This window comes from Rhinopithecus roxellana, chromosome 16, assembly GCF_007565055.1.
Source record: "Rhinopithecus roxellana isolate Shanxi Qingling chromosome 16, ASM756505v1, whole genome shotgun sequence".
Taxonomy (NCBI): domain Eukaryota; kingdom Metazoa; phylum Chordata; class Mammalia; order Primates; family Cercopithecidae; genus Rhinopithecus; species Rhinopithecus roxellana.
In genome coordinates this window covers 66,878,847-66,887,901 of record NC_044564.1, presented here as the reverse complement: position 1 = coordinate 66,887,901, position 9,055 = coordinate 66,878,847, and positions in this window count along the sequence as shown.

Below are 9,055 nucleotides of genomic sequence, written 5' to 3'. Positions count from 1 at the left end.
GTCCTACATTAGGTTGGTCAAAGACAGTGTACCCATTGGGATTCTAAGCTTGCACAAAGGGCACCTTACCCACACCCTTCCCACAAAAAAGTTCCAGAATTGGTGGAGCAGTTCCCCTTGGTCACTTAGAAAGCATGTACTAAAATGTTCTGTGGGTTTAATCTAAATTTGTTCCTAAGTTATTGTAAGAATCACTTACTGATGACAAAGGAATGTATTTTTTTTCTTGCCATTTTCCTTGGACTGTAATTCCCTAAAAGATTTTTCTGTTTCCAGAGAAAAGCACAGGTTTCTCCAAGTTGGGGGAGTATGTGTGGTGGTGTGTGTGAGTCATCTCTAGACTTTAGGAAGGGTTTGGTTTGCCTGTATCCCTACTCCATATTAAAGTATGACTATATTTCACCATTCTTCCCTATGAGGTCATGGTCCTCCCTGCATCATTACTGTGGGCATATTTTGCTTTAGAATAATCTTCAGTATTCAAAAGGTGGGGATGTGTGTGAGTATATTTGATGAAAAATTTTAAGGTAAATCTTTGCTTCTCTTCTGCTTCTCAGGTAGAATCATGTAAACAGAAGCCTATCCAGTCTCTTATGATTAGAAAGTGAGTACACATAATTATGCAAGTTTATGTGGAATTTCCCTGAAGGGTTGATCAGTGATCCCAATGGAGATTCTGGGTATTACTGTTAATACTTTGTCTCTCTGATGCCTTTAAATGTAATACCTGAAAACCATCAGCTTAGACTGAAGTGAACCGCATGTTTAATGGCTGAGTGAAACATCCAAAGCCAGCTGAAAAGTCAGAACAAAGATTGTGAGGTATAGTCAGTTTACTTACTGTATGAAGTAAGTTGAAATCATAACTAATGATTAAAAAATAAATGGGGAGAGTACAGCGACATGTTGAAGGTTAACAGATGTGGAATAGCTGCCAAAACAGGAATTTGTGGGTCAACCTGTGCAGAACTAATCACTGTAGTGGGAACTTCACTGGAATGCAGTGCGGGGGAAGCCCAGTTCCCAGGTAGCAATGGGAAAGAGTGGAGGATTGGCTAGGTGAAGGGGAAGAAGGATTACCTGGAAGGGTTAGAGACCAGGAATTAAATTAAAAGACCACAATGCGGTGCTGTGGTAGGAAGTTCTGGGAATAATTTGGCAATGTATCTTAAAAATGGTAATAGTGATTTTCTCTGACCCAGTAACTACATTTCCAAGGAAATTTATTAAGAAAATAACCAGAAGTGTGTATATGGATTTATATACAAAATTTTAATCATATTTTTACTTATATTAGGGAAAGATTAGAAATAACCTAATATTCAATAGCAGAGTATTAGTAAAATAATGATATAGCCATTTAATGAAATATTATGCAAGTAATTAAATAATGACTTTTGAACAAAAATGACATGTTTAATGCTCATTGGGTGTGTTTCTTGGCTTGCTTTTTAAACATAATGTTTTGTGAATATATTATTTCTTCATCAATATTCATCTACAAGATTTTATGTGGCTATGTAGTATCCCCTTGAAATGATGTGTTACTGTTGGGAATACATAATGGTACAATCATTATGAAAAACAGTTTGGCAATTTCTTATGCAGTTAAATGTAGACTTACCATATGAACCAACAATCCCACTCTTAGATATTTACCAAAAAAGGAATGAAAACTTATGTTCACACAAAGATCTATGTGCAAATTGTAAATGTTTATAGTAACTTTATTTATTTATTTTTCTGAGATAGGCTCTCGCTCTGTTGCCCAGACTGGAGTGCAGTGGCATGATTATAGCTCACTGCAGCCTTGACTTTCTGGGCTCAGGCAGTCCTCCCACCTCATCCCCCAAAGTAGCTGGGACTGCATGTGTGCATCACCAGTCTCAGCTTATTTTTGTATTTTTGGTGGAGTCTCGCCGTGTTGCCCAGGCTGATCTCGAGCTCTTGGGCTCAAGCAATCCACTCACCTTAGCCTCACAAAGTTCTGGGATTACAGGCATGAGCCACAATGCCCGACCTGTAGCTTTATTTATACTTGACAAAAATTGGCAAGAACCCAGATGCCCTTCAATTGGTAAATGGATAAACTGTGAAACATCACACAAGGAAGTACTACTCAGCAATAAAGAATAAATTATTGTTTCACAAAACAATATGGGTAAGTCTTAAATGCATTTTACTAATTGGCAGAAGCCAGACCCAAAAGGCTACCATTGTCTAATTCCATTCATGTGACATTTTGAAAAAGGCAAAACTGGAAGGATAAAAAGTAAAAGTCATTGCCAAGAGTAGGGAATAGGTAAGGATTGACTAGAGGGGGCAGGATGAAGGAAATTTTAGAGCGATAGAACTTCTGTGTAGCAGGACTGTGATGGTGGATACAGGAGTATACATTTGTCAAAATCAGTAGGACTGTGTGTCACAGAAAATGAAGTTTTCTATAGATAAAATATTTTTAAAAATCAGTCAGAATATCGGGGAATCCAAATGGAATACAGTAATAAATGAACCTAACTGTATTACAAATAACACTGAAGGCAGCCATGAAGAAAAGAATGAACTGAAGTTCTATAATACTATTCTGGCTAGACACTGTAGGGCTAAAGACAAAAATAACTGTATATAAATACTATAATTAGTGAATTTATTTCCTAGAGTGTTATGGATTGGCACTTCTGAGATGACTTTGATGTATACTAAGATTAAACAAATAAACAAATACATAGTAGGAAACAAAAACCAGATTTCTCACTGTCAAAGAAAGAAAGATAGTTAACTAAAAAAGTAAGAGAAAGGCTAGAATAAACCATTGATGTAGAATTAGAAATCAGAGGTATCAGTTTAAATCTACACACACAAACACAAACACACACACACACACACACACACACACAAAAAGGTAAAAAAATGTGTATAAGAATGGGTTAATATACCTATATATATTTCCAAACTCTGTCTATTGAGAAGGCCTAGAAGTAATGTCTTCTCCAGAACTATGAGCTTGTATAACACCCAGATCTTGATGTCTAAGTACTATTTTGCTGTGAGAGGAATCAGAGCTCTATGGAGAAGTGATTAATTCCAGGGTTGATGTGGAGAAAACACAAGATGAGCCTGGAGCATCTTGTTGTGCCAGAGAGTAAAGAAGTGCTTAAAAAAAAAAGGAAGAAGGAAAAAGATGGGAGGCTGTCAAAAAGATACGGTAGCCAACCTGAAAGAGGTCCCAGTGGCCAAAGTGGGAACAAATTAAGCAACAAAACAAATAATAATATTATTGGATTATAACCGATAGAATAGGATAAATATCCATGAGTCCAAACTGATGTAAATAAGTAGTAGAGTAAATAAAATACAGAAGGGACAGCTATTCATTACAGAATAATTTCGATTAATAAATGAATCCAGAAGAAATGAGGATCTAGGAAATCAGCAGTAGAATGCAGAGACAGTTGCTTCAAACAAGATCTTCCAAGGAATGCTAAAATTAGTACGTGAAAGTTTGAGAAGAAAGAGGATATTGGCTTGGTTTTGAAGTATCTCCCATAATATACTTATCAGATATTAATATTTATCATTTATTAGATATTTTTCCTACAAAGGGAAAAATAGTAACTTTGCAGTGGTAAAACCCAACAGATACCACTGTAACCAAATGATCAGAGGTAACATCTCTAGTAATAAAACATATCAACATCATATATTTCCTAATGTGATATTCTGCGAACGGCACATCACTTCTGTGGTATTATTGCCCAAAATGAATAATACCCTCAGTCTAATCATGCCAAGACATCAGATTCAAGCAATCCTTCTGCCTTAGCCTCCCAAGTAGCTGGAACTATAGGCATGCACTATCATGCCCAGCTAATTTTTGTATTTTGTAGAGATGGAGTTTCACTATGTTGCCCAAATTAACAACATTCTACAAAATAACTGACCAGCACTTTTCATTAACAACAAGCACATAGTGAGAAATTGTCACAGATTGGAGGAGACCAAGGAGAGAGGACAATCAATGCGGTGAAGGATCCTGGGTTGGATTTTAGAACAGAAAAAGGTCATTAGTGGAAAAACTGGTAAAATGTTAGTAAAATTGGTAGTTCAATTACTAGTGTTGTACTAAAGTTAATTTGTTGGCTTTAATAATTATATTTTGCAAGATGTTATCATTAGCAGAAGCTGAGTGAAGGGTTGTAGTAGGCATAGTGATCTGATCCTCCCTCCCCCTCCAGAGATGTCCATGTCCTAATCCCTGGAACCTGTGGAATGTTACATTTAATGCCAAAAGGAACATTGCAGATGGAATTAAGGTTCTGGACCTTAAATTGAAAAGAGGTTATCTGGATTATCCATGTAATGACACAAGTCCTTAAAAGTGGAAGAGGAAGGCGGAAGAGCTGGTCGGAGAGATGTGATGAAAAAAGAGGCAGCAGAGATTCTCAGTGTGGGGGTGACTTTGCCTATGGTTGCTGGGTTTGAGGAAGGAGGGAGGGGTCCATGAGCCAAAGAATGTAGGAGGCCTCTAGAAGCTGGGAATGACCTGTAGCTGACAGCCAGCAAGAAAATGGGGACCTCAGGGGACCTGTGGCTACAACCACAAGAGACTGAATTCTGCCAATGACTTGGGTGGACAAGGAAATGGATTGTGCTTCTATGCCTCCAGGAAGGAACACAGCCCTTGACTTTAGTGCAGTGAGATCCATTTTGGACTTCTGACCTACAGTGCTGATAGTTAATAAGTTTGGGGTATTTTAAGACACCAAATTTGTGTTAATTGGTTGCGGCAACAATAGAAAACAAACACAAAGATATATAGGGGTTTTCTGTACTTCTTTTTTTTGAGACGAGTCTCAGTCTGTTGCCCAGGCTGGAGTGCAGCGGTATGATCTCGGCTCCCAGCAACCTCCACCTCCCTGGTTCAAGCAGTTGCCCTGCCTCAGCTTCCTGAGTAGCTGAGATTACAGGCATATGCCACCACGTCAGGCTGATTTTTTTGTATTTTTAGTAGAGACGGAGTTCCACCATGTTAGCCAGACTGGTCTGGAACTCCTGACCTCTGGCAATCCATCTGCCTCAGCCTCTCAGAGTGCTGGGAGTGCAGGCGTGAGCCACCATGCCTGGCTGGTTTTCTGTACTATTAAACAACTTTTCAGTAAGTCTAACATGATTTCAAGATAAAAAGTTAAAAATGACATAATTTATTTAATCACTGATTGTTGAACATTTTGATTGTTTCCAAATTGTTTTTTGAACAAATTTAATTAATTATTAATTCATTTTGAGACAGAGTTTTGCTCTGTTGCCCAGACTGGAGTGCAGTGGACCCATCTCAGCTCTCCATCCCCTGCCCCAGGTTCACAAGTAGCTGGGACTATAGGCATGTGTTGCCATGCCCAGCTAATTTTTATATTTTTTGTGGAGATGGAGTTTCACCATGTTGCCCAGGCTGATCTCAAACTCCTGGGCTCAAGTGATCCACCTGCCCCGGCCTCCCAAAGTGCTGGGATTCCAGCCATAAGCCACCATGCCTTGCCTGAACTATTTTATCATGAATATGTTTGCCACAATTTTTTGTGCATATCCTTAACTATTTCCTTAAAATTCATTTCTAGAATTGCAAGTCCCAGTGTTGGGTTAAAGTATGTGCACATTATCAAACAGTTCTGAAAGTTTCTCTAAACAGTACTATTAGCTTATCATTCTAAAAGTATTTTTCAATTTGACAAAAACAATTGTACTTAATTGTTTTAATTAGAATTTCTTCTATTATTGAGAAGAATAGCCATCTTTGTATGTGTATTTGTCGTTTGCCCTTGTTTTTGTGTATAAATTACTTGACCATGACTTTTACACATTTCACTTTTGGGCATTGTCTTAGCTTGTTCAGGCTTCTATAACAAAATACCATAAACTGGATGGCTTATAAATAATGGAAATATAGTTCTCACAGTTCTGGAGACTGGGAAGTCCTAGATGAAGATGCCGATGGATTTTGGCGGCTGGTAAGGGCCTGCTTTGTGGCTCACAGGCTGCCATCTTCTTGCCGTGTCCTCCCTTCATGGAAGGGGCAAGGGAGTACGCTGGGGCCTCTTTTATAAGGGCACTCATCCATTCATGAGGGCTCCCAACCTCATAACCTAACCCCCAAAGGCCCCACCTACTAATACCATCACACTGGAGATTAGGTTTCAATATATGAATTTAGGGGATGCAAACATTCGGTTTATAGGGAGGGTATTCTCATTTGTCTTAATGATTTGTATCAGGCCTTTAATGTAGTTCCAACTCTTGTGCTTATGTTGAGATTCTTTGTCAGTTGGCAACTTTGAAGGTTTTATGTTTAATTTATTAAGACAGTATAAAAGCTTTGTCTGATTTTTAAAAATAAATAGCCTGTCTCCAGGAATTGGAAGAATGGCAATTTATGAGCAGCAGCATCCAAGTAACATGCCAAATTGACTTTTCCCATTGGTAATCAAACGTTACCCCTGGACTTAGCTGAAGCACTGCAACTCTTTCAGATCAGGTGAGTTTCAGGTTTACTGGTCTCTTGCAGAGTGGTAAGTGTACAAAATAAGACAAGGAATCCATATTTTACAGGCTCATGTCTCCATCAGTGCAAAATTCAGTGCAGGCTCCACCGTCCTACCAAGTCTTCCTTTCTCTCACTGTTGTTTTCTGGGAATTTGAGTAGATCCTGTCGCCTCACTTCCTACCAGTTTTCCTCCTGCGTGGATACCTCTCATGGGGTGAGCTTCTCCTTTTTCCTCCAAACCTTTCCTCTAACAGCTCCCTGCCATTGCTTCTACCCTAACTTACTTTGGTCAGAAAAGTCTCCTCTGCTCTCCACTTGGAGATTTCCTACTCATTCTCAGGACTCAGGACGTTAGACTTACCTGTGAGCATGACGGGAGGTGACTTGGTTGCTGGGGATCACATAGATCCTTAGATGCGGTACTCGTACATTTTAGTCCCATATAAACAGAAATGTGGCTTCTGGCTCACAGTGTATGCAGCTGATTTTGATACTGCTGACATTTCTAACATATTATAGTAATAATTAGTTTTTTTCTCTGAGAAGTTGGAGGACACATCTCCTGATGCCATGAGGACTCATACTCCCTTCCCCTTCAGTGCAAAGCCTTCTCTTGCTTCTTGGAGAGCTTTCTAGCCCCTTCCGGGCATATATAACATACATAGTGCACATGTCTCTCTTGAAATATTACCTTGCTGTCTTGAAAGCACTCCCTTTACGGGTCTTTTTTTGCCTGCTGTACTGCAAACTGTGTCAGAGTTTATTCCATGTCTTATTGATTTTTGTGTTTTTTAAGCCAAGATGATGCCTCATATACAATATGTGCTTGGTGAAAGTTCAGCATTGTGACTCCTCCCTCTATAGGTATTATTTTATTTGTAGCATGCAACAATTAAGAAATGCGAATTTTACTTTATATCCAGTAGTTTTGTTAAACACACAACATGTATTTATTATAGAAAAAGTAGGCTAGGCGTGGTGGCTCACACGTGGAATCTCAGCAATTTTGTGGGGCTGAGGCAGGTGGATCGCTGAGCTCAGGAGTTCAAGAACAACCTGGCCAACATGGCAAAATCCTGTTTCTACTAAAAATATAAAAATTAGCCAGGCATGGTGGCACGTACCTATAGTCCCAGCTACTCAGGAGGCTGAGGTGGGAGAATCACTTGAGCCCAGGACGTGGAGATTCCGGTGAGCTGAGATCGTGCCATTGCACTCCAGCCTAGACAACAGAGTGAGACCATGTCTCAAAAAAATAAAAAAGAAAAGAAAAAGTAGAACACACTGTTAAGTCAAAATAGGAAAGTTTTCTGTAATTATATTTCCTAGAGATTACCACTGTTACTATTTGGGCATATGGACATGGGTTGCTTAACAATGGGGATATGTTCTGAGAAATGTGTCCTGAGGGGACTTCATCATCCTGCAAACGTTATAGAGTGTACTTACACAAACCTAGATGGGATAGCCTACTACACACCTAGGTTACATGGCATAGCCTATCTCTCCTAGGCTACAGACATGTACGGCACGTTACTATACTGAATACTGTAAGCAACTGTAACTCAATGGTAACAATTTGTGTGTCTAAACACATCTAAACATAGAAAAGGAACAGTAAAAACCCAGCATAAAAGATAAAAAATGGCACACATGTATAAGGCACTTATGAACGGAGCTTGCAGAGCTGGAAGTTTCTCTGGGTGGATCAGCGAGTGAGTGGTGAGTAAATATGAATGTCTAGGACTTTACACTACTGTAGATGTTGTAAACACTGTACACTCAAACTATACTACATTTATATAAAATTTTTCTTTCTTCAGTTATAAGTTAACCCTAACTTACTGTAACTTTTTAACTTTATAAATCTTTTAATTCAAGAAAAATTTGACTCTTAATAACACTTAGCTTAAAACACAGACATTGCCCAGCTGTACAAAAACATGTTTTTTCTTTATATTCCTATTTTATACACATTTTTCTAGTTTTTTTTTTTTAATGTTTAAAACTTTTTTGTTAGAAACGAAGACACAAACACACACATTAGCCAAGGCCTATACAGGGTCAGGATCATCAATATCACTGTCTTTCACTTCATCTTGTCCCACTGGACAGTTTTTTTTTTTTTTTTTTAAGATGGAGTCTTGCTCTGTCACCCAGGCTGGAGTGCAGTGGTGCCATCTTGGCTCACTGCAGCCTCTGCCTCCTGGGTTCAAGTGATTCTTCTGCCTCAGCCTCCAGAGTAGCTGGGACTACAGGCATGTGCCACCACCCCTGGCTAATATATGTATTTTTAGTAGAGACAGGGTTTCACCATGTTGGCCAGAATGGTCTCGAACTCCTGACCTAAGGCATTCTGCCTGCCTCAGCCTCCCAAAGTGCTGGGATTACAGGAGTGAGCCACCACGTCCGGCCCCCACTGGACAGTTTTTGGGAGTAGTAACACTCATAGAGCTGTCATCTGTGATAACAATGCCTTCTTCTGGAATATTTCTTGAAGGACCTGCTTTAGTCTGT